Genomic DNA, 24,523 nt, shown 5'->3' with positions numbered 1-24,523 from the left:
GAACTACCCCATAGGCTCTCCTGGGCTCCAGTTTGCAGACCGCCGGTTATGGGTGCAGCATATCAGCTTCTATAATCCCATGAGCAAATTCTTTATAATAAAGACACACTTGCACACACACACTCACTTCCTGTTGGTTCCGTTTCTCTGGAGAACCCTGACTAATACACCATTGCAGAGAAGCAAACTTTACTAACCGACCTGGATCACAGCTATTGATTTAAGAAAACTTTAGCTTTTCAAACTCACCTGCCCAAGGCCCTCACCCTGGTTCTTTTAAACATCGTGGAAGACCACTGCTGCAGAATTACCGGTGTGAAAACATTGAAGGTAATTTCAGACTGGCTTCTCACTTTTTTTGCTGTTTTAGTTCTTTCCCACAGTGGCAAAACCAATTTCAATGTGATGTTAGTCACTGAAATCTGTGTTCACACAGGTTACAAAGAAATAAGCAACATAAATAATGCTATTTTTCTTGCAGGCCTTCAAGACAAGTTAATGTTCCATCAGGCTCATTTGCTGTCTGGCTACAGAGAGAAATGAGGCTGCACCTCTCTGTGAACATGAGCCCTTGGGCCTCGGCCCTCGCCCACAAACAGCAAGGGTAGCAGGAGGATAGAGGTGCTCAAGGCTCCTGCTGCCTCTTCCCTCAGCCGCCCCCAAAGCTAAGAGCACACACTGACTCTTGGTGTGGCACCTTCTCAGCTGTGAGAATGTGAATATTTATCCCACTTTCTTCATCTGTAACGGAAAAGTAAGAAACCTACTTGGTAAACTTATTGTAATAATTAAAGTGAATATGCTTAATAGGCACACAGGAAGCCCTCCATAGGTGGCAAGTATCTTCTGCAAGTGCAGGAAACAGAATATTAGTTCACTGTTTTGAAAGTGGGACCTGGCAACGATGTGGAACATATAGAATTGACATGTATTGCTAATGGGGTGCAGAATGGTACCATCATTTTGGAAAACTATTTGGCAGTTTCTAATAAAGTTAGCTATACACTTAACCAAATGACCCATCAAGAGCACTCCTCAATATGTATTCAAGAGAAAATAGTGTGTATGCCCCCCCAAAAAAAACACTTGTACAAGAAGGTTCATGTTGGTTTTACTACTAATAGCTAAAAATTAAAAACAGACCAAATATCCATCAAATGGTGAATGGAGAGATAAACTGTGGTATATCCATACAACAGAATACGACTCAATTATAAAAAAGAAGGGACTACTGATACATACAACCACCTGAGTGAATCTGAAAAATGTTATGCTAAACGAAAGAAGCCAGACATGTGAGAATATATCCTATATAATCTCAAAGCTCAAGAATTCGGGTGCTAGACAGCAAAATAGTGGTTACCTGGGAGGGACCTAAAAGAACTTCCTAGGGTGATGGACATGTCTTAGATGTTGATTCAGATGATGGCTGCACAGATAGGTATGGAATCACCAAGATGTATCATTGGGATATGCATACTTCATATTTTTAAATTACGCCTTAAAATAGACTTGATTCCCTTTGGCAATTAATACCTTGAATGGGCTTTTTCAAGCTATCAACACAATGATCCCAGGATTCAAAGAAGCCTAAATAGCTCCCACAGCCTCCCCATCACTTCTCTGTAGACACATGTGTAGGCATTTCCTGCCTAGTGTGAGATATCCCTACCAATTCAGCAAATACTGACCATGTTTTTGCCATGTGATGAGATACAAGAAGAATACAATAACATCTTCTCCATCTGGATTTATAATGTGTTACAGGAAGTCTCTAATTTGATGGTGGAAATTAGAAATATATGTTTGTAGGTACCTGTTTTGGTCCAGCTGGCCTTTTATCTAGCAGCGTGAAGAATTTGTCCTGCGTCACTCAGGGGACAGGAGCCTGCCACCCCCAGGAGGAGGCAGTCTCTTCCAGACCCAGTCTGCTGGGGAGGGCCGCGAGTCCTCCTGCTCTGACTCCCCAAACTGGGACACAGACGAGTTTTCCTAACACATTATTTTACTCTTTCATCTGCCTTCAAAAATTTTGAAAAACTTATTTTTGTGGAACTTATTAAAGTAAAAGCTTCTTTTCATAATATGACAAACATTAAAATTTGAGCAATTTCATGGTCTGCAAAGACAGTGAAATGTTTCTTTAATTCAGTACAGCTTGCTATAATGTGTGTTCATACAGCAAAGCATATTTATTATGAGCAAGGAACTACTACCTTCAGACAGGAAGGCAGGAGTGAAGAGGGTGCTGGGGGTCCTTGCCCACCATTGTGAGGCCACCGAATTGCTGCCCATGTGCTCAGGGTGACAGGCAGGAGCAAGTCCTTGCTTGGAGGACTGGGTAAACTAAGAGGGCAGGCACCTTTTAGGATCAGAATCTTCCGGCATTGAATTTGGCACAACATGTAGGTAAATACTCATTTCTCAGCTACTCCCACAGAGCAGTGATTATTAATAACACGTACTGCTTATGAAGTGCCTACTATGTACCGAGAATTATGTTGGTCACTTTATAGGCATATGATCTTATTTAATCCTATGACAACTCTGTGAATTCAAAGTCACTATTTTAGGGGCTAACATTTGGTGAACACTTAGGACACATAAGGCATTTAATTCTTGCAACAATTCTACAAAGAGGGAACAATCATTCTACCGCTTTTACTGATAAGAACTTTGAGGTTTAAGAGGCCATGCAACTTGTCTGAAGGTCAAACAACCTGTAAGCTCAGACATTCAACAAAATTTAGTTCACACTAACCCCATCTTCGGAATGCCTCAACCCGCTCAGACGAGGTGTGCATCAAGGCGAATGGCAGGGAAGAGGAGCAAGCTGGGGCTATCCAGAGGTCAGTTTCCCTGGGCAATGGGACAGCAATGGCTGGAGGAATCTGACCAGCCAGAGCCCATGGCATTGGAGAAGGAGAAAAGGGAGCAGCGCAGCACGCCCAGTAACTGTGTGCGTGTGTGTGTGTTCACACGTTGGTGGTGGTGCTAATGACTGTGGAGGTGGTGATGTGCATGTAGGAGAGGCATGCTGGGAGGGTTCCATGGTTTCTGTCCTAATTTTGGAAACAGGTGTCCTGTTTCCATGGTGGCCAGTTTCTAATGGAAAAGTCTGGAGCCAAAGGAAGGTGGCTTCCTTTCCTAGAGAATTTAAGTGCTTAGGCATGAAACACAAAACCTGGCTTGGTGTTCCAAAATCACACAGGAAAGTTTTTAACATGACAATTTATTTTTAGATTTTAACACTCTCTGTCTGGAATTATTAACACAGTCTGTGTATAATTTGTTTCCCCTAATGGAATATAAGTTATAGAAGGCCTGCGTGGCAATGCCTGCCTGTGACCCACCCAAGGCACTGCTGGTTCCAGGTGGTTCTGGCCAGACCACAGGCACCGACTCTTGGCCTGCAGGCTGTTCTCTGACCCACAGCTGCCCACCTGGGCTGCAGCACTGGGCAGGTAAAGCCCATGGACAACGGCTGGCAGGAGTAACACCCAGGTTCCCCCGGTTGGGGGAACTCACAGGCACGTCCTATACCCAGTGGAATTTTGCCACAGAAGGTGTTAGGTCACTGACGTGACCTTTATTTTTTTCCTTTCCTTCACTCTTTCACATCCCCATTCTCCTCCAGGGCTTCCTGGGGCCATCTTCCAAATAAAACCCTGCCCTGGGATCTTTGCCTCAGTTTCCGTTCCTCAGAGAAACCAAACTAAGACAAGTCTGCATTTAAATCTTCAGGGCTCAGTCTCCATATTAGTGATTCTCAAAGTGTGAGCACCAGGACAGCAGCATTAGCCTTACCTGGGAATTTGTTAGAAGTGGAAATTCACAGGCCCCACCCTAGGCCTACTGAATCAAAAACCCAAGGGATGGTCCTGACTGGGAGGTTTGGTTGGTTGGACCGTTGTCCCATACACCAAAATGTTGCAGGTTCGCTCCCCCATCAGAGCAAATATGTAGGTTACAGGTTCAAGCCCCAGACAAAGTATGTACGGGAGGCAATCTATAAATGTATCTCTCTCACACTGATGTTTCTCTCTTCCTTCCTCTCCCTCTAAACCAATAAAAAGCATATTCTTGGATGAAGATTAATAAACAAACAAACAAACAAACAAAAAATATGGGATGGACCCCAGCAGTCTGGATTTAACAAGCATTTTAGATGTCCTTCTCTCACCTCAGGTTTGTCGATGTATAACTGACATATAGCAGTGCATAAGTTTAAGATGTACAACACAATGATTTGATATTTGCATATATTGCAAAATGATTACCACAACAAAGTTAATTAACACAATCATCACCTCACAGTTTTAACTTATTTGTATGATGAGAACTTTTAAAATCCACTATCTTAGCAACTTTCAAATATATAATACAATATTGTTAAGTATAGTCATCTTATACTTCATGCTGGATATTCCATTCCCAGAACTTCATTATCTCGTAAGTGGAAGTTAATACCTTTTGACCACCTTTACCCGTTTTGCCCCTCACCCTCCACTCTGCCTCTGGGAATCACAAATATGCTCTCTGTATTTATGAACTCAGTTTATTTATTTATTTATTTAATAATATAATTTTTATTTAATTCTTGTTCAAGTACAGGTTTCTGTCTTATATTCCCAACCCTGCCTGCCTCAGTTTATTTAAAGAGTCTACAAATAAGTGATATCATACAGTATTTGCCTTTGTCTGTCTTCTTTCACTTGGCTTAATGCCACCTGTTTCATCCATGTTGCCTCTAGAGGCAAGATTTCCCTTTTTTGTTGCTGAATTATGTTTTATTACATACACATATAATCACATATTTTTATTCATTCATCCATCCATGGGCTGTTAGGTTGTTTGGACAACTGGATGCCTGTAAATAATGCTGCGATGAGCATGGCAGTGCAACTCTGTCTTGGAGACAGTGATTTTGTTTCCTTCAGTTAAATACCCAAAAGTGGGACTGTCCCTCCAGTTACTTCTGATGCACTATAGAGTTTCCAGCCCACTGGCCTAGATGTAGAATAAGCATTTGCTTATTGCATGACTAAGAAAATGGAGGGAGGGAAGAAGCCTGTGTCTTAGTCACTGACCATTCAGAATAAGAGCTGCACGTTTCAGAACCTTCCTGGAAAACTGTGAAATCTGCCTCATGGCAGAGCTCTTCCCATGACTTGGCTGACCCTAGGCAAGCAGAGGAACTGCAATTTCAGAGAGCTGCTCTGAAGTGGATAGTCTTTACAAACACCATGCTTGATTTAACCAGGTTTTGTCTGCTTAGGATTAAATAGCTGATTGTCGAAGCCCATGTTTTTTAGTAATTACCTTTTGGAGATTTGGTTTCCCTCCCCCTAGGTACCAAGATTATTCAATTCTGAAAAATAATTGCTCTTCCAATGATTGAGCAAGAAGGAGGAGGAGAAGGAGGAGGAAGAGGAGGAGAAGGAGGAGAAAAGGAAGACTCTCCTGGACACAGACAACAGTACAGCAATTGCCCCAGGGAAGGGTGGGGTGGGAGAGGTGGAGGAGGGTATAGGGGGAATTAATGGTGAGGGACAGAGATGTGACTTGGGATAGTAAACACACGATACAGTGTACAGATGATGTGTGTGGAATTGTGTCCTGAAAACTGTGTAATTTTCTTAACCAGTGTCACCCCAATAAATTCAATCAAAGGGGAAAACAAATGATGCTCCTGTCAGTTATCAGGTATGACTCACTGCTTGTTACTATAAGTGGTCCAAATAGAGGTCCTTCTGTGAGAGTCAGCAGGGTGCTTGCAGCCGAGGGAGACCAAGTGCCGAGGACTGTGAGGCTCATGGTGGGCACTCCTGAGGTTTCCTCTGCCTGCTTCCCACTCCCCTACCTTCCTGCCTCAATTCATTCTATCACAGCAGGAAGAAGAAGTCAGAACAGATGGTCAGGGAAGATTTCAGAGAGGTTGGGGAGGGCTGAAAGGCAAGCCCAGAAGTGACTGAGGTGTTTGAGAAAGAGATGAAGTAGGTGAGGCCATGAGGGTGCTTGTGTAGCAAAACTACCACATCAGCACTGTGATGAACTGCAAAGCTTTGCTCTCCCATGGGCAGTGGGTTCCTCTTTCAGAGTGCTATTCTAAAAGGGAAAATCAATGGGATCCACAGGAGAGCATTCTCAGCTTCAGCACAGTATAGCTGTGCTCACTGCCCACAACATCAAAAAGTTTGAATGTCTCGCCAAATGGAACATCAAGACTTTGCCTGTCACAGGTGTGCGATGTTGGGCAAGTCACCTTTCTCTCTGGACCTCAGAGTTGGGACCAGCAGTTCTCAGCATATTCTTTCAGGTCTGTGACATTTTACTCCCACTGTTCTCTACCATGGAACCTTCTTTATAAGCTGACAGAGCAGGAGAACTCCCCGTGCAGATGTCAAAGCCAGCAGCCCTCGGTGACTTGGAGTGTCAGACATTTCGGCTGCAGTTTTATCTTTCTCTAACACACTGATCTGCTTTTTAATTTCCACTGGCCTCAGACCAAGCTCTGTGTANCATATTCTTTCAGGTCTGTGACATTTTACTCCCACTGTTCTCTACCATGGAACCTTCTTTATAAGCTGACAGAGCAGGAGAACTCCCTGTGCAGATGTCAAAGCCAGCAGCCCTCGGTGACTTGGAGTGTCAGACATTTCGGCTGCAGTTTTATCTTTCTCTAACACACTGATCTGCTTTTTAATTTCCACTGGCCTCAGACCAAGCTCTGTGTACTATCATTCTGGGATGACCTCCTGACCCTGGGTCTCAGATGTCTCATAGCCATCAGGGTTTATCAGTGCCATGGTCTGCCCTGGGGATAACTGCTCATCCAAACTTCACTCCCTGTGGGACCAGAGGTCACTAATGAACAGCCCCTTGCCTGTGCTAATGGGTTGGTGGAAAGGAGTATTCTGCCTGTGGCCTTCTGACCATAGAGTCCCACATCTGTGAGCTAGTCCATCAGTGATGTTAATAGAAGGTCATATATTGGGAAAGGGCTGCAGAACACGTGGGGCAGATAGCCTCATACCTTGCCTCTTTACGAGCAAAGCAAGAACTACCAGATACTTTGTGTATGCAGTCTCCAAAAGATGGCTGGTGCCAGGCCTATTGCAGGAGGGCCATCTAGGCCGTTTCGGTGGAAGCAGGTCACTCTCCTGGTTTTTGCCACAATGCCAGGGAGGGCGACCAAAATCTTTGGATACTACCTCTGGATATTCTTTCTCAGCCTTTCTTACAAAAAAAGTGTGTCACTCCAAACTCTGTGATCTTCAGGAGGAAGCAGCTTTGGAAGTCCATGGCCTTCTACGCTGCTCTTGTTAACCTGGACGTGTCTACTCTGGAGTGTTGAGGGCTGCCTGCAATGCTTGAGCCTTTCATGATCCCTTTTTCCTCAGAGCAAATCCACAGCAGCACTGTGGGAACCTGCATTTAGTTACAACCTTTGTCACACTAACAGTCACCCACACGTTACTTTCTTCTTCAATGCTGTTCTAAATTCTGAAGTACTTGGCCCAGATGCTTCGTTTTATCCAGTGACTGTAGACACAAATGTGTCTTTCAGACAAGACATTTAGAAAACCATTGACACATACTATTGCGGCATTGAAAAATGAAAAGAACAGTACAAACAAAGAGGAATCTGCAATTACATCCGTCCTACAAGATGGATAAAGCAGGGGTTCCCCTCGTTGAACAGAACAATGTGGACTGTTCTGTCATTGTATTAGCTCGCTTATTCTGTTCTAAGACATTTCTCGGACAAACTGTAAATCAGTTCATTCTAACAATATTCTCTAATTTCAGTAAAGAGTACAGGCGTGAGCCACGCCGTCCTTCCAGGGAGCATGCCCTCACCTTTTTCTTTTCCCTCTTCTCCCACCACAGGTGTGCATCTCCTAAACTCCAAGGGTCCCCACGAGACTTGCAACCAGGGGAACAATGGGCAGCAAACAGCAGCTCATCCTGGGCTAACCCCCGACCCTGTCCCACAGCCTCTCTTTCTCTGACTACTCAGGGAGCCAATAGCATACCTGCCTAGTCTCTCTTCTGTTGCTTCTCTTGTCCCTAGCCCTTCTTCGTTTCACTGTTTCCAGCTTTAATAAACATACTCTCAAAATGAAAAAAAAATAATGCAGGCATGAGTCAGGCTGCCCTAGTTTAAATTCATTCCCCATCATTTGAAACAGATATTTATTCTTCCTCTGTTGTAATTTCCTCATTAAAAATTATAAGTTTGAATTTCTTGTATTTAGAATACAGTCAAATTGGAACTTCTAATTAGTGAACAAAAATTATGCTGAAAAATAATGCCAGAATAATTGGTTAATGTTCAGGTAAAATATTTTAGGGTTTTAAATGTTTAAAAGAGCCCTGTCTGGTATGGCTCAGTGGTTGAGCCTGTGGGAATCAAAGGGTCACTGGTTTGATACCTGGTCAGGACTCATGCCTGGGTTGCAGGCCAAGTCCCCAGTAGGGGGTGCATGAGGGGCAACTACACATTGATGTTTCTCTCCCTCTCTTTCTCCCTCCCTTCCCCTCTCTAAAAGATAAACAAAATCTTAAAAAATTATTTTCTTTAAAAAATGTTTAAAAGAAAGAAAGAATTAGAAAGAAGATCAATTAAAAGTATATTTGGACAATAATTATATAGGAAATATTTGATAGATTGGATGATATCAAAAAACAAAATTGAAAGGCAAATTATCAGCAGGAGAAAACAATGTTTTCAATATAATGTATCCCAAATGGTTGCTATCCTTGTAGAAAAAGCTTTTTCTTTTATTAAATTTATTGGGGTGACCCTAGTTAACAAAATTATACAGCTTTCAGTGCATGATTCCTCAGCACACCATCTGTACACAGCATATGTGTTCACTACCCCAAGTCAAGTCTCCTTTTATCACCACTTATCCCCTGACACTCTCTTCCATCTCTGCTCACCCCCAACAATCACCACACTGTTGTCCATGTCCATGACAGAATGAGCCCTTAAAACAGAACATGAACACTCTAATAGAAAATAAACAAAAGACATGTACAAGAAAGTCACAATATAAGTGGAACAAATGAAATCTGTGATACCGAACTATAAGAATCAAACAATGCATTAAAATGAAAAGAGAACAAACTGTATGGGAAAACATATTTACCAATGATACTTCAGACAAGGGTTTAATCTCCAACATATACAAAGAACTGACATGATTCCACTTTAAGAAGACAAGTAACCCAATTAAAAAATGGGCAGAAAACTTGAACAGACACTTCTCCAAGGAAGACATACCTTCTCCAAGGTCCAGAGACATATGAAAGGATGCTCAGCATCACTAGCCATCAGAGAGATGCAAATTAAAACCACAATGAGATACCACTTCACACCAGTCAGAATGGCCATCATAAACAAAGCAACAAACAACAAGTTTTGGAGAGGATGTGGGGAAAAGGGAATCCTAGTGCACTGTTGGTGGGATTGCAGATTTGTCCATCCACTATGGAAAACAGTATGGAATTTCCCCAGAAAACTAAAACCAGAAATGCCTTTTGACCTAGCAATTCCACTGCTAGGATTGTATCCTAAGAACACTAAAACACCAATCCAAAAGGATTTATACACCCCAGTGTTCATAGCAGCACAATTTATAATAGCCAAGTGCTTAAAGCAACCCAAGTGCCCATCAGTAAATGAATGGATCAAAAAACTATGATACATCTACACAATGGAATTCTACACAGCAGAAAGGAAGAAGGAGCTCCTACCCTTTGCAATAGCATGGATGGAACTGGAGAGCATTATGCCTCTTGAAATAAGCCAGGTAATGAAAGACAAATACCATATGATCTCACCATTTACAGGAACCAGATCAACAAAATGAACAAGCAAGCGAAGTATAGGCAAAGACATTGAAAGTGAGAACAGGCTGACAGTGATCAGAAGGGAGAGGGGAGAGGATAAAAGGGGAAAAGGGTGAAGGGTTTACAGGAACAATTATAAAGGACACAAGGATAACAATAAAGGGGGGTGAAAATGGGGGAGGGAGGTAGGGAGGCCTGGGGTGGCTGGAGGGGTTGGGGGAAAAGATGAAAAACTGTACTTGGAAAAAAATAGAAAAAGAATCAAACAATGCAAATTAAAAATTAAAATTAGATGTTATTTTATATCTAATTTACAATGTTTACAAAGAACAATAATAACTTATGTCAGTAGAGATTTAGAGAAATAGGCCTTCTTATATATGAAAGATAGGAGTATAATTTTAGTAAAAAAATAATTTTAGTGTAATTTAAACAAAGAGTTATTGAGTACATATGATTACATGCCAAGTACCATGTCAAGCTTGGGAATATAATAGTCAATAAGACTGTGAAGGATCCTAAAGTTTTTTCCTTTTTTATCTTTATTATATTTTTTTCCATTTCCATTTGATTTCCTTATACCTCACTCCCCCCAGCAGTCAGCACACTGCTGTCCCTGTCCATGAGTCCTTTTGACACTTTTTGAAGCCTTCAATCCAGTTGCAGGAGGTTGGAGAAGGGAGGAAGAGCATATAGGTAGAATAAATAGCACATACCTAGTACATACTAGTACTAATGATATAACAACACTCAAATTTTAGCTCTGGCTGGTGTGATTCAGTGGATTGAGTGCTGGCCTGTGAATCAAAGGGCCAGGGCACATGCCTGGGGTGTGGGTTAGGTCCCCAATTGGGGGTGTGTGAAAGGAAACCACACATTGATGTTTTTCTCTCTCTCTTTCTCCTTCCTTTCCCTTTCTCTCTATAAATAAATAAATAAACAAACAAACAAATAAATAAATAAAATCTTTTGCAACAATACAAAACATTCAAATTTTACATATTTGATAGTCCCCATATCTACCACCATTCACCCTCATCAAATTTCCCTCAGGTTTTAGGAAGGGAATTCCCATCAGGATTTTCACAAATTCAGAAAAAGAAATTGTCAGTATCTTTCCATTCTATGTCTTTGTTGTTCTCCTCATCCCCTAAATTAATTGAGCAGCTATTTTACCATTGCCTTGGATACAGAGACTCTATTCTGCACTGTCCACCAATTTCTTTCTGAGGCTTTTAAAGCCATAAAACAGCCAAGAAAGGCTCTATTCTATCCAGGCCTTCCTTATGCAGAGGGGAAGAGATGTCCTGTTCTATTAAGAAATATGGACCATCAGACTTCTGTATTCATAAAGCATCTGATGGAGGCTTTCTTCCTAGGATCGATGCCAGAGAAACTAGAGGAAAGTATGGCCTCCAGGAACTTTTAAAAAGTGAGAAAACCTCTGAGGTGACTGAGGGTTGTTTAAACTAATGTGTATGGAGGGCAGGTGAGTGGAGGCAGCAGTGAGGCAACGTGGTAAAGGAAGAATTGGGTTTACTCTCACTTCGCCCTTGAGATGTCCTGAGACGATCTTTGCCCACTTCTTCTCCAATGAGTCAGCAGTAGCAGTTGAGGTCACTGGTTGCAACAGAATACTATTGAAGGTGATAAGTTGATAAAAAAGGGAAAACATGGAAAAAAAGATTATATTACAACCCACAACTATAATTCTAGACAATAGTAACTTCATAGGAGAGAGGGCTGGAGGAATGAGGGAATTAGGTGGGTATGAGAATGTGCTCAAATACTAGTTATTGGGAAAACAAAGATATTTTGAGTTTTTAAATCAATAAAGGTAAATAATTATGAACTATTTTATATTTAAAACACATAACGACAAAAATAGAATGTTTTGCTTTTAAACCATTAAAAGAAAATTTAATTTAACTAAAGAAAATCAGGAAAGAAAAAAGATAGAGAAAATTAAAGTGGACTACATGAAATAGAATGGCAGAAATAATACCTAATATTACAGTAGTGAATAAAAATAAATAGGTTAAACTTACATATTAAAGGACAGAAGTTTTCACATCTGGCTTAACAGGAACAAAACAGTATATTGTCTGCAAAGGGGATGCTTAAAGCAAAAGCTACATAGAAGTGATGGAAAGAGTTATACTCTCCCTCCCCTCTTCCCATTAAGACATCAGCTTTTCTTGTACTGAGTAGACTACCTTTTCCAAAACCAATTATAAAATGCTTCAAAATTTTTTAAACAGGTAAATCTGATGTAAAAGAAATCTTAACTCTTTGACAATATAGAATATAAATCAAAAACATCCGAAGGGGTTTCTGGTAAGTGAAACAATACAAGAAAACATCACAGTCATGTACAAACATACCTAAATATACCCTCAAACTATATCAAGCAACGCTAATAAAGCATCAGAAAGAAGTAGATAAAGCCAAAGTTTTAGTTTTCAGTGGGGGGCAGAAAGACTATTTTAAAAGATATTGGCCAAAAAATTTTCTAAGCTGTAAAAAAATCAAGCTATAAATTCAAGAAGCCTTAAGAACCCTTAGAATATATACGAAGACAATATATCTCAGTTAAAATGCCAAAAACACAGATGAAGAGAAAAATCTTTAAACCGTGGAGGGAAAAGACATATTATCTTCAAAAGCATGATGGTAAGACCAATCCCTCACTTCTTAATGGGAATGGAGGAAGTCAGAGGAAAAGGCGATGTCATCACCAAGCGCTGAAAGGAAACAGCTATCCATCTGGGAGACTCTGCTCAGAGGAAATAGCCTCTCCAGATTAAAAGAAAAGTAAGCTTACTTTTCACAAGAGAAGATACATTAATGGTTAATGAGCAACATGAACAAATGTTCTACATCATTTGGCACCAGGAAAATAAAAGTTAAAACCACAATGAGACATGACTGCACACTGACAGACTGGCTAATTTTTTCTTTAATATCAAAATCATGTGTGTCAAGGTTGTCAAACAACAGAAACTCTCAATAACGTTTGGTGGAAATACAAAATGAAACAACCTCTTAAGAAGTTTCTGGAAGTTTTAAAAAAAATAAAACCAAACATATACCCATATCCCAGTGATTCCGTTCTTGGAGAAATCGAAACTTGTGTTCACCAAAAGACTAAGGGAAGAATGTTCAAACAGCTTTATTCATAGAAGCCCAAAGCTGAGAACAGCCTGTGTCCATTAAGAAGAGAATGAAAAAATGGGCTGGTAAATTCATAAAATGGAATGTAGCTCTATGATATAATGAATAACCAACTTTTACTGGTACTTGTAACACCATGGATGAATCTTATTGGTACTTGTAACACCACGGATGAGTCGACCCATAGGTCTACTGGGGAGGACGAGGACTTGTTTAGTGGTGGATGGTGGTTGGAGACTGGCTCACTAATTGGGAGAAAGACGAAGGGAATCCCTCCCTAATGCCACATAGGAAGGAAACACCAGATGAATTACATGCGGAACTTAAAAACTATACTATTATCAGAAGACCAGGCAGTGAACTATGTTGTGACCTAAGGGCAGGGAAGGACTTCTCACACACAACTTCCAGGTTTCAAAGGCGCATCCAGGGCTCTCCATTTCCCCATTTTCCTGCTCCGCCTCAGAACCCTGCCTGACTTCTCCCCAGTCACATCAACCTCTGAATGCAAACATCTGAGACTCAGATGCCCAATTGCTTTAATAACCAGACAAAATTGCCATTTTAATCAGGTAAAACACCCTGCTGTGTCATTTATATATATATTTTTTATTTAACTCTTCTTCAAGTACAGTTTTCTTTCTTGTATTCCCAGCCCTGCCCCCCACAGTGCTCCCCACCTCCCTCCCATCTCCGCCCTCCACCTTAGTTATTGTCCATGTGTCCTTTATACTTGTTCATGTGAGTCCTTCCCCTTTTCCCCTGTGATTCTCTCTCCTCTCCCCTCTGGACCCTGTCAGCACGTTCTGTATTTCAGTGTCTTTGGTTATATTTTGCTTGCTTGTTTGTTTTGTTGTTTAGATTCCTATTAAAGGTGATATCATATGGTATTTGTCTTTTCACCGCCTGGCTTATTTCGCTCAGCATATAATGCTTTCCAGTTCCATCCATGATGTTGCAAAGGGTAGGAGCTCCTTCTTCCTTTCTGCCGCATAGAATTCCATTGTGTAAGTGTACCATAGTTTTTTGATCCAGTCATTGACTGATGGGCATCTAGGTTGCTTCCAACTCTTGGCTACCGTAAATTGTGCTGCTATGAACATTGGGGTGCATAGGATCTCTTGGATTGGTGTTTCGGGGTTCTTAGGATATACTCCTAGCAGTGGAATTGCTGGGTCAAAAGGCACATCCATTTTTAGTTTTCTTAGAAAATTCCATACTGCTTTCCATAGTGGTTGTACCAGTCTGCAATCCCACCAACAGTGAACTAGAGTCCCCTTTTCCCCACAACCTCTCCAGCACTTGTTGTTTGTTTCTTTGTTTATGGTAGCCATTCTCACTGGTGTTAAGTGGTATCTCATTGTGGTTTTGATTTGCATCTCTCTGATAGCTAGTGATATCGAGCATCTTTTCATGTGTCTCTGGATCCTTTGTATGTCCTCCTTGGCGAAGTGTCTGTTCAAGTCCCCTGCCCATTTTTTTAACTGGGTTGTTTGTCTTCTTTGAGTGGAGTCGTGTGAGTTCTTTGTATATTTTGGAGATTAAACCTTTGTCTGAGGTGTCATTAGCAAATATATTTTCCCAAACTGTTGCTTCTCTTTTTATCTTGATACTGTTTTCCTTGGCCATGCAGAAGCTTTTAAGTTTGATGAGATTCCATTTGTTTATTCTTTCCTTTATGTCCCTTGTTCTAGGGGATGTATCAGTAAAAATATTGCTGCGTGGAATATCTGAGATTTTCCTGCCAATGCTCTCTCCTCTAGGGCTTTAATGGTTTCCTGGCTTATATTTAAGTCTTTTATCCACCTTGAATTTATTTTGGTGTATGGTGTAAATTGGTGCTCGAGTTTCATTTTTTTTTGCATGTGGCTGTCCAGTTTTCCCAACACCATTTGTTGAAGAGGCTATCTTTACTCCATTTTATGTTACTGCCCCCTTTGTCGAATATTAATTGACTGTAGAGATTTGGGTTTATTTCTGGGCTCTCTGTTCTATTCCATTGGTCTATGTGCCTGTTTTTATGCCAGTACCAGGCTGTTTTGATTACAGTGGCCTTGTAATACAGTTTGATATCAGGTATTGTAATCCCTCCTACTTTGTTCTTCTTTCTCAAAATTGCAGCTGCTATTCAGGGTCTTTTATGGTTCCATATGAATTTTTGAAGTGTTTGTTCTATGTCTGTGAAATATGCCATTGACACTTTAATAGGTATTGCATTAAATCTGTAAATTGCTTTGGATAGTATGGACATTTTGATGATGTTAATTCTTCTAATCCATGAACACGATATATGTTTCCATTTGTTTGTGTCTTCCTTGATTTCTGTCTTCAATGTTGTGTAGTTTTCTGCATAAAGGTCTTTAACCTCCTTGGTTAGGTTTATTCCCAGATATTTTATTTTTCTTTTTGCTATATCGAATGGGATTTTTTTCAAAAATATGGAACGCTTCACGAATTTTCGTGTCGTCCTTGCGCAGGGGCCATGCTAATCTTCTCTGCATTGTTCCAATTTTAGTATATGTGCTGCCGGAACGAGCACCATTTATATATTTTTTAAATCAAGTAACAACATTATATGAAAATCATTATATTAAAAAGCCATGGAAGAGTGAACTCCAAATGTAAACAACAGAAAGAACAGACCTTCTTTGGTGGTAAGGTTATGTATGTCTTATTAATTTTTACCTCTGTGCTATTATATATTGGATACATTTTCTGTATTGAATAGTACCTTTGTAGTTAGGGACAAAACTTGTTTCTCCAGATAAGCCCAGTGAAATTGGAACACTGTTTTGAATGGGCTTATGACCACACTGCTCTAGAGAAAAAAGTTGTTGGTAGGCTGAGCCCATACAAAACTGAGTTTTAACTTCATTTTTATGCTGAATGCTCTGGAACATTATGCCGATAATTCAGTAAGTATCAAATTGACATGATGATCCTGAAATAATATCTACTAGGACTGCCAAAGAATGAACTTGCCTGAAAGTATGTACTTTTTAAAGTCCAGCAAACACACATGTGCATGCACACACTCATGCACACACTCATACATACACCCTCTTCTGGATTCAGGAAAATCTGTGACTCTGTCTTGGTGATCCATTGATTCTGAGTTTTGCAGGGGCTTCTACTTTTATCAGTATCTCATTCTGTTTGTTTGCTACTAAATGAGGCAGAAGGGGCTTGGTCCACTGAACTGAAGACATTTCTCTACTTAGACTACTTTTACAGGATGCTACTCTTTAAATAAATATGTTCATGTATTTCTATTGAAACTATTAGGTGTCAACTATGGATTTTCAACTCTAACATTTCATGCTTTTTATTTTTAATAGTTTTTATTCTATTTTTTCATTATCATTTATTCCCCTGTTCCCTTTTCCACTTCCAACCAGCACCCAACCCTGCAACCACCACCCTGTTGTCCATGAGTTCTTTCTTTTTCCCTTGATCCTTCCACCCCTCAACTCCCTTCCCCAGAGCTGTCAGTCTGCTTTCTATCCATGAGTCTGTCTCTATTTTGCTTGTTAGTCCAGTTTGTTCATTAGTTTCTACATATGAGTGAAACCATATGGTATTTTAAAGGTCCTTTTTATCATCTGTGAAATATGATGAGCCACTTCCAAATCAATGGTGATGTGGTTAACACTGGTATAATATATGCCAAGTCTGAGGTACATCATTAGTTCTGGAGCTTGAGCGAATCAACATCAGTCTATACACTGATGAGAACTACTTATTAATGACTTTGTTTTTTAATTTGGACTGGTATCCTTAGGAATCTGCATTTGAAAGTAGAGTTTTTCATGCAGAGAGGAGAACTAGAAGGAACAGAATTGGATCTATTACTGTGGAACAATTTGACAGACCGAGTATTCCTCTATATTAACCGAGAATGCATTAGCATCTACTTTAAAACAAGCACTGTACTAGACTCTGGCACTTCAGGAACATCCTTGGCCTCTCTTTATCTTTCCTCCATCCTTCTCCTCCTTATTCCATCTCACTCTTATTTCTTACCTTCTGCAATTATTTAACTAAGAAAGTTCAATCTGGTGCCTGTTTTCCTGTTTTAATTGTTCTGAGGTATCAAGACTGCTCCTTTTCCTTGTTTCCAGGAACATGGAATCTAGCTAAAGTGAGATGTGCATGCACACAAATGCCAAGTCAAATCCTGAAAATACCTGAGGGCATTAAGTTACAAAATGGAAGAGATGTTGCAGGATAGTGGTATAAAGCAAGTGAAAATGAATAGGTGGTCTGTAGACAGCCCAAAGAAAAAAGGAACTCACTTTTGGCAGGGGAAGGCTTTTCACTCTCTAGCCAGTTAAACAAATGACCATTATTGAGCAACTATGAAGAGACAGAGAAATTGTGTTTACTTGAAATGAACCACTGTAAATGCTTAGATGGGGTTAGATATTAAATGGAGTATGAAGAAAGGCTTCTTGCAAGGTGGAGGTGAAGAGGGCAGGCATGCAGTATAGCTGGGGAAGGTGCATGGCAATGTGATGGGGACAGAAGCTCCTGCTTCTGGTAATGAGGCAGAAAGGCAGGTTATCCATCTGACTCTTTTGTTCCAGTGAATGTGACAGAAGTTGGGTAAGAGCCCAGAGGAGTTCGCTGGAACAACTCATTTAAAATATGGCATCAGAGTACACCTGGCAGGCAGAATTTTCATAGTGTTTGTGACTAGCTCCTTCTCTGGACCCATTTTCCTCGGTCATCAGAAATAAGGGGAAAATAAATCTAAAGAGATCTGTGTCTGGAGCACGATGAATGAGGCCAATGAGGCCAAGACACTCTATTTCATTGAGTGTCTATTGGACTCAAAAAGTTTAAACAGAACTAATTGCCAAGTCAATGTTTTAACCTAATCTTATCATTTTTCAATAGTGGGTGGAAATTTAACAAAATTAGCCAACAGAAAGTATGCAACAATATATGTTCTCCATGACTGTACCTTAAATCTTTTATTCTAGGAGATTTAAGGGTAGTTTCTGGAAGCCGTTAAGCAACCATCACTGCCCAAAGAAGTTTGTTAAATCCCCCTGGTGTTTTATCTGACACACCTGTCTTAGTAATATAGTCTTGCATAAAATGTCTAATTTCTATAATTGAATTATCTGGAGACTTATTTAGAATATTTTATGGCCTTTAGGTAAACTGAAAAATCAACAAGCACAAAATTACTATTGGAAGTTTTCCAAGTAAGTTACATAGAAGCTACTGAATACCAGTGAGTGACCTTCAAAGTAGATACAGCTACTTCACAGAAACAGAGCAGTACCATGAACTTGTAATTGGACAAGGGAAGCTGAAACTCTGTCCCAACCTGCCAATCAGTCATGGTCCTCTTTCTGCTGAGTCTGAATGCAACCTCAGAATCATTCTCAACATAGTGCATCAACAGGCAGTATCCATTTACAAGAGCTATCATATAAGATGAGATCTATTTGCATTCCTGTCATAGGTTTGTACGTGCACAATGTGCAATAATATATTGACAAAATAAAACATGGAATAAAAGAACTCAATTACCCTCCAGAAAGAAGATGGCATACCAAGCCAAGTGTCATTCATTTCTTCATTTATACAACACTTGACAAATATCTGCAGAGGACCCACGGAGTGCTAGGCATACAGAAATGAAGAAGAAAGACTCAGTAGCTTCCCCCTTGAAGCTTATATTTTAATATAAGAATTCTTGTTATTCTCAACATACAGACATAATTGCAAATGAAATAATGCCCAATTGCAAATTTACCTTTACCTTTAGGTAAAAATTATATGCACAATCTAATGATGGGACGAAGGAATGTTGAGGAGATTTATTAGGTTGAGTCATATAAAGTGCCATTACTGTAGATCAGGAATGGTCAAATATCAGTGATTTCATACAGTCCAATTTATTGTTTCATAAAATGGTCAGGAATTACACTTCTGAGAAAATAGCACTTGAGCTGATTACCCAGCAATAGGAAGGTGTGGGCATGCAAATACCTGGAATGGAGCTCTCCAGACAAAAGGAAAGCAAGTGTGAAAGTGCCCAGACAGGAATACACAGGCGGAAGGGACAGAAGGGCCGGATGGCTGAGTCCCATGAAACAGAGATGATTGAGAGGCATGGTTGAGGAGCTGGACAGAGGTGGAGGCAGGAAGGCTTAGGGAGGGAGTATGGACTTCTAGCTGCAATGGAGATTTTCAGCAGGAGAGTCACATGACCTAATAAAAGCAAATTTCAAAAGGTCACTCTGGCTGCTGTATGGGAAATAGGTGAGAAAAGATAGAAGCAAGGAGACAGTTTAGAGGGACACTGCTGTAGTCCAGGCGAGGAAAACAGTGGCTGAACTAGGATGGCAGCCAAGAGGCAAGTCAGCATGGCTGAGTCCAGAGACATTTCTGAAGGTTCAGCTGACCAGCTCCATGATAGTGATAATCACAACAGTACCAACCATAAACAAAATCTACAGTGATTAGTGTCTCCAGAATACTTGCTATGTGCCAGGCTTGTTGCTAAGCACTTAGCATGCATTCTTTATTTTAATTCACACAAAAAGTCTATAAAGTAAATACTATTATTAGCCATGCTCTGCAGATGAGAAAACAGCTCAGAAAAGTGAATAGCTTGTCCAAGAAGATATGGTCACTAAGTGGTAGAACTGGAGTTCAAAATAATTGGATCTGATCCCCAAGGCAGAGCTCCAGCCTACCCTAGTTATTTAGAAGTCCACAAAGTGGTAAACATACATCATGGATGCATAAGTGAGGAGAAAGAGGTCAGGGGGATTTCCACAGAAGGCATTCTAGAAGTGAAGTAGGGATGGAGGAAAGGAGAGATGGGAACTAAAACGAGATCTTTGTCAATGATAGCTAACTAAGCACCAAGATGTTTCTTTTCTTAACCAACCCTTCCCCACCCTATAAACATGCACAGATTTACCAATGAAGTGAGTGTGTCCTTCATTCAGAAACAGCTTCTTACCCTGTCTTCAGCTGGACTATTTTCTATAAGGCTATGAAACTTTAACATACCCAAACATGATATTTAGTCTTCCCCAGTTTCATAAGTTTTCAGGAAGCCATACTAAAGTTTAAATAAAGCCCACAATCACCCCCAATGACATTTTACAATATATCCAGTTGACTTGCCTTAAATCTCCTTTTGTCCTGGCACAGTTCCAGTGGATTGGACCTAGGATCACTCTGAGTGAGTATTTTTCTTCATTCAATGGAATATATATTTTAAGTGTGAATTTGCAATAAGAAATATAAATGGGAAGAAAAAGACCACTTAACATGGATAAGTATAGTTGCAAAGCTAGTAGAGCCAACTTATCAAACAGAACAGTTTGTTCTGCATAAAAAAAATGAGCAGGGCTCTTTTTCATCAGAGGTTTTCACTTTCTGAGGAAAAAGTAGGGCTGCAAACAGTGAGGGATGCTGAAAACACAGCTGTGGCTAAACATGCAGGAAGTCTACACCTGCCTGTGTGGAAAGGCCTGGAACAGCCCTTTTCCTCACTTCTTTCATCCTTCTCACTAGTTTCATCTTTGAATTCAAAGGACACATTACAGTCTGCTGTCCATATTCCATCAATGGATTCTCTCCCAGGAGAGTTACTCGTTGTCACCCGCCCTCCCCTTTCTAGGAGCCCACAGTAGGACCTGGCTTGGGGGTGGGGAGACTAAGTGAGGCTTGTGCTAGTGCCTGACCATGCCTTTGCCTGTATTGATGGTCAGTGTAGTGTATCTGGATCTTTCTCTTTTTTTGAGTAATTGATGTCCTTTGCCTTCAATAAGAATGACACATGAAAGTTGTATTAAGACATAGCTAAATATAATACTTCTTTCAGTATTTATTTGCAAGCCTAGTGCCTCTGTGTTGGGGCTAGGAAAAAAAACTGCTTTGTTAAGTTGCTTCTCTGTTGGTGTTCCTGATAAAGCTTACTTACATGAACAACAATGTGATTATCTTCCTATCAAGACTCCAGTTTCCATATTTTACTCTTTCACATCAGACAGCAAAGTTAATTAACTCAGCATTCAGAGATCTGGGAACTTAGTGAGTCAAGGGTCATGGAGAAACTGGGTAAACCTTAATTATAATGAAATGTTAACAGCTAATTATACATCTGAACAGGAAGATCAATATGACACTGCAGAGTCTCCTTCTCTCATTGCCCTAGTGCAGCCAAAACTGCTTCGTGAATGAAGAGGGTGGCACACGAACCTGACACTGGAATGTGGCTTCTAAAAGGAGCCAGGAGGTGTTGGGGACCACTCTGCCTGGTTTCAGGAATTGTAACTGCCCCCCATGGCTAAGGATGAGTGAGTGACCTCAGGAATGCCAGCCACAGGAGACAAAAGCTTGTCTCTGGTAGCAAATGCTGCCTCAGTTTCCTCCCCTTGCCCCCAAAGCATGGTCAGTATTCAGAGATGGGTAAGACTCCTCACAGCGAGGGGCAACCTAAGCCAGACACGATCACTTGGGAGGCCTTCATGGAAGGACTCGAGGGGCCGTGACAAAAAGGGAGCAATGGACCCTTGCCCCCGGCTATGTGATGTAGCCCGAGTCCCCATTTCCATCTGGGAGAAGTGCTTCCTGACTCTAATCCACTTAAGCCTGAAAACCTGATGGCGAGGGGGTGCAGCTCCTTGCCTTGCTAGATTGGTATCCAGGAGAAATCTGGCGTAAGAAAGAATTCGTAAAAATCCTGTGAAACCTGCTTTGCTAAGAGTGTTTTCATTCATATGTTAAGGGTCCGAGCAGGAAATGAGTATGTCTCCCAAAGTTTCTGCAACCTCCTTACCTGATAGACACTGACTCAGACTAAGCCCTCAGATTTCTTTGATATGTTATCTACTGTTTGATCCTTACCACCTGTGTGTGTATTACAACCCAATAAAAGCCTTTGGAGGGAGGGGCTTGAGGCCTGTTTCCTCTGAAAGACTGGCCACCTCTCCTCCCCAAGCAGGTCATGTCTTGGTAGTGTTTACTTTCATCCGTGGCATATGGGGGGACTTGAGGGCAAAGTCACCCCCACAAGGAGACCCTGGCCAGATGGCTCAATTGATTGGGTGTTATCCCACAAAGCCAAAGTTCTCCAGTTCGAATCCTGGTCAGGGCACTTGCCTGGGTTGCAGGGTCGGTCCCCAGTCAGACTGTGTACGGGAGATAACCGATTGACCACATCAGTGTTTCTCTGTCACATCGATGTCTTTTCCTCCTCTCCTCTCTAAGAAATAAAATAAATAAATAAACAAATAACTAATTTTTTTAAGCAGCCAGGAGGCAGAAGGCAGTGAGGGCCATTAAGCAATGTGAGTTTTTACCTTCATTCTGCTTGGGAAAGTCGCCTACCTATTCAGTGTTGAGTTCTGTTGAGTTCTTCCTATCTAAGAATGAGAGATCAGTTTGGTGGTCACAACCACCAATCACAGTCATACTGCAGTAAGACATTCACCTTTTATATCCCATACCACAGGACCTTGTTAGTACTCTGGCTTCTCTTTCAGATATCTATGCTGTTTATAAAATCAAAATTATGTTTTAAATCTGCATTCATGGAAAGAAATGCCTCCTTTTATTTGAAAAAGGATTGAAGTGGAGGTGATTTTGGACATTAATCCAAAATCAAGTCTCTTTACACAGGTAGTTGAGACCAATTTGCCTCACAAACTCTCCTAAGCATGGAGGCGGAGAGAACAGAGAGATCGTTGTGGTACCCATGATCCTTTAATAACAACAGGCACCTGCTTTCAGCTCTAATATGGAGTGACATAAATGCACGAGGCTGTGGCAAAGGTCTAACTGAAGGATGCTATTTTCATAACAATGCTCAGCTTATTTCAAAGTCTCTGAATAAGATGGACCATTCCAATAAAGGTTGCATAGGTGTGTCTGTACACCAGAACCACCCTGAACCTCAGTTCCAGATAGAATTCTGTATTATCAGTAAGGATGGGCTCACTGCTGAAAAAGACAACTCTCAGCCCTGGCTGGTATAATTCAGTGGACTGAGCACAGACCTGTGAAGCAAAGGATCGCTGGTTCGATTCCCAGTCAGGGCACATGCCTAGGCTGCAGGCCAGGTCCCCAGTAGGAGACACATGAGAGGCAACCATACATTGATGTTTCTCTCCCACTCTTTCTCCTTCCGGTCCTCTCTCTCTAAAATAAATAAATAAATAAATAAAAAGAGAACCCTCAAATCTCAATGTCTTCACCCACAAAGAGTTTCTTACTCCTCTCACTGTCTCATGCATGGCAGCAGTCGGGTTCTGGGGTGCTCCATGAGGAAACCAAGCTCCTTCAATCTTGTGCCCCTAGCATCCCCTAGAACAGGGCTTCTCAAATGAGCACAATTACCCTGACTGGTGTGGCTCAATTGTTTGGAACATTGTCCTGAAAACCAGAGGGTCACTGGTTCAATTCCTAGCCAGGACATTTGTGTGGGTTATGGGTTTGGTCCCGGTCAGAGTGCTTTCAGAGGCAATCGTTTGATATTTCTCTTTCACATCAATGTTTCTTTCCCTCTCTCCTTCCCTTTCCCTTCCTCTCTCTAAAAATAAATAAAATATTTTGAAAGAAAGGCAAAATATCAGCACTACTGACATTATTTTGTTATCGGGGCCATCTTGTACACTGTAAGATATTTTAGCAGCATCCCTAGTCTTGACCCATTAGATGTTAGTAACATCCTTCAGTTATAAAAATCTGAAATGTCTCCAGCTATTGTCAAATTGTCAAACGTCTGAGGGTCAAAACCACCTACTACTGTCCTAAGCCCTCCCCCCACCACCTTCCGTTAAGAACCATTGCCCTAGGACTTGGGGGTTTTCCACCTTACAGCCGGCTAATAAACAAAAAGAGAGCCCTGACTGGTTGTGGCTCAGTTGGTTGGGTGTTTTTCCTCAAAACAAAGGGTTGCTGGTTTGATTCCTGGTCAGACCATATGCCTAGGATGTGGGTTCAATCCCCCACTAAGACGTGTGGGTGGCAACTGGTTTCTCGCTCACATCAGTGTTTCTCTCCCTCCCTTCCCCTCTCTCTGAAATAAAAAAAAAAAAAAACAGAAATAAAAATTATTTAAAAACAAAGAAAATAGAGAAGGCCCACCCACTTGCAGATGCCTCAGTACTAAGTGACAAACACCACCACTGGGCTCATATTTCACTGGTTAGAACAACACATGCCCCCACCTAGAATCAAGGATGCTGCAAGTATCTTCTAGCTGAATGCTCAGGAAGAAGAGGATTACTGAAATCTGATAAGAACTGAAATCTGATGAGTGCCAGTTGTCTCTGCCTCACAATGTCTATTAGAGAGAATTGTAGACAGGAAGGGGAATGTGGAACAGGGAGAATATTATTAACAGATGGGTGTTCCCAGTCTTCCTCTGCACTGTGACCTTTGTTCATTCAGTCCCTTCCCCTCTTCATTCTGTTTGAGGAAGTTTTCATCCTGGTCACCTGTTTGTTTG

At 41.0% G+C, this 24,523-nt stretch overlaps 1 non-coding gene across 1 annotated transcript; it reads right to left on the bottom strand.

The window, feature by feature from the left end:
• Positions 1-15,467: 15,467 nt before the first annotated feature.
• Positions 15,468-15,574, bottom strand: LOC118990014 (U6 spliceosomal RNA). The gene has a single exon (XR_005067149.1). It is a non-coding gene; the product is annotated as a U6 spliceosomal RNA (small nuclear RNA).
• Positions 15,575-24,523: the final 8,949 nt, after the last annotated feature.

This window comes from Sturnira hondurensis, unplaced genomic scaffold, assembly GCF_014824575.4.
Source record: "Sturnira hondurensis isolate 20B ecotype Veracruz unplaced genomic scaffold, ASM1482457v3 Scaffold0006713, whole genome shotgun sequence".
Classification (NCBI taxonomy): domain Eukaryota; kingdom Metazoa; phylum Chordata; class Mammalia; order Chiroptera; family Phyllostomidae; genus Sturnira; species Sturnira hondurensis.
This window is presented reverse-complemented; position numbering and strand designations above follow the sequence as displayed.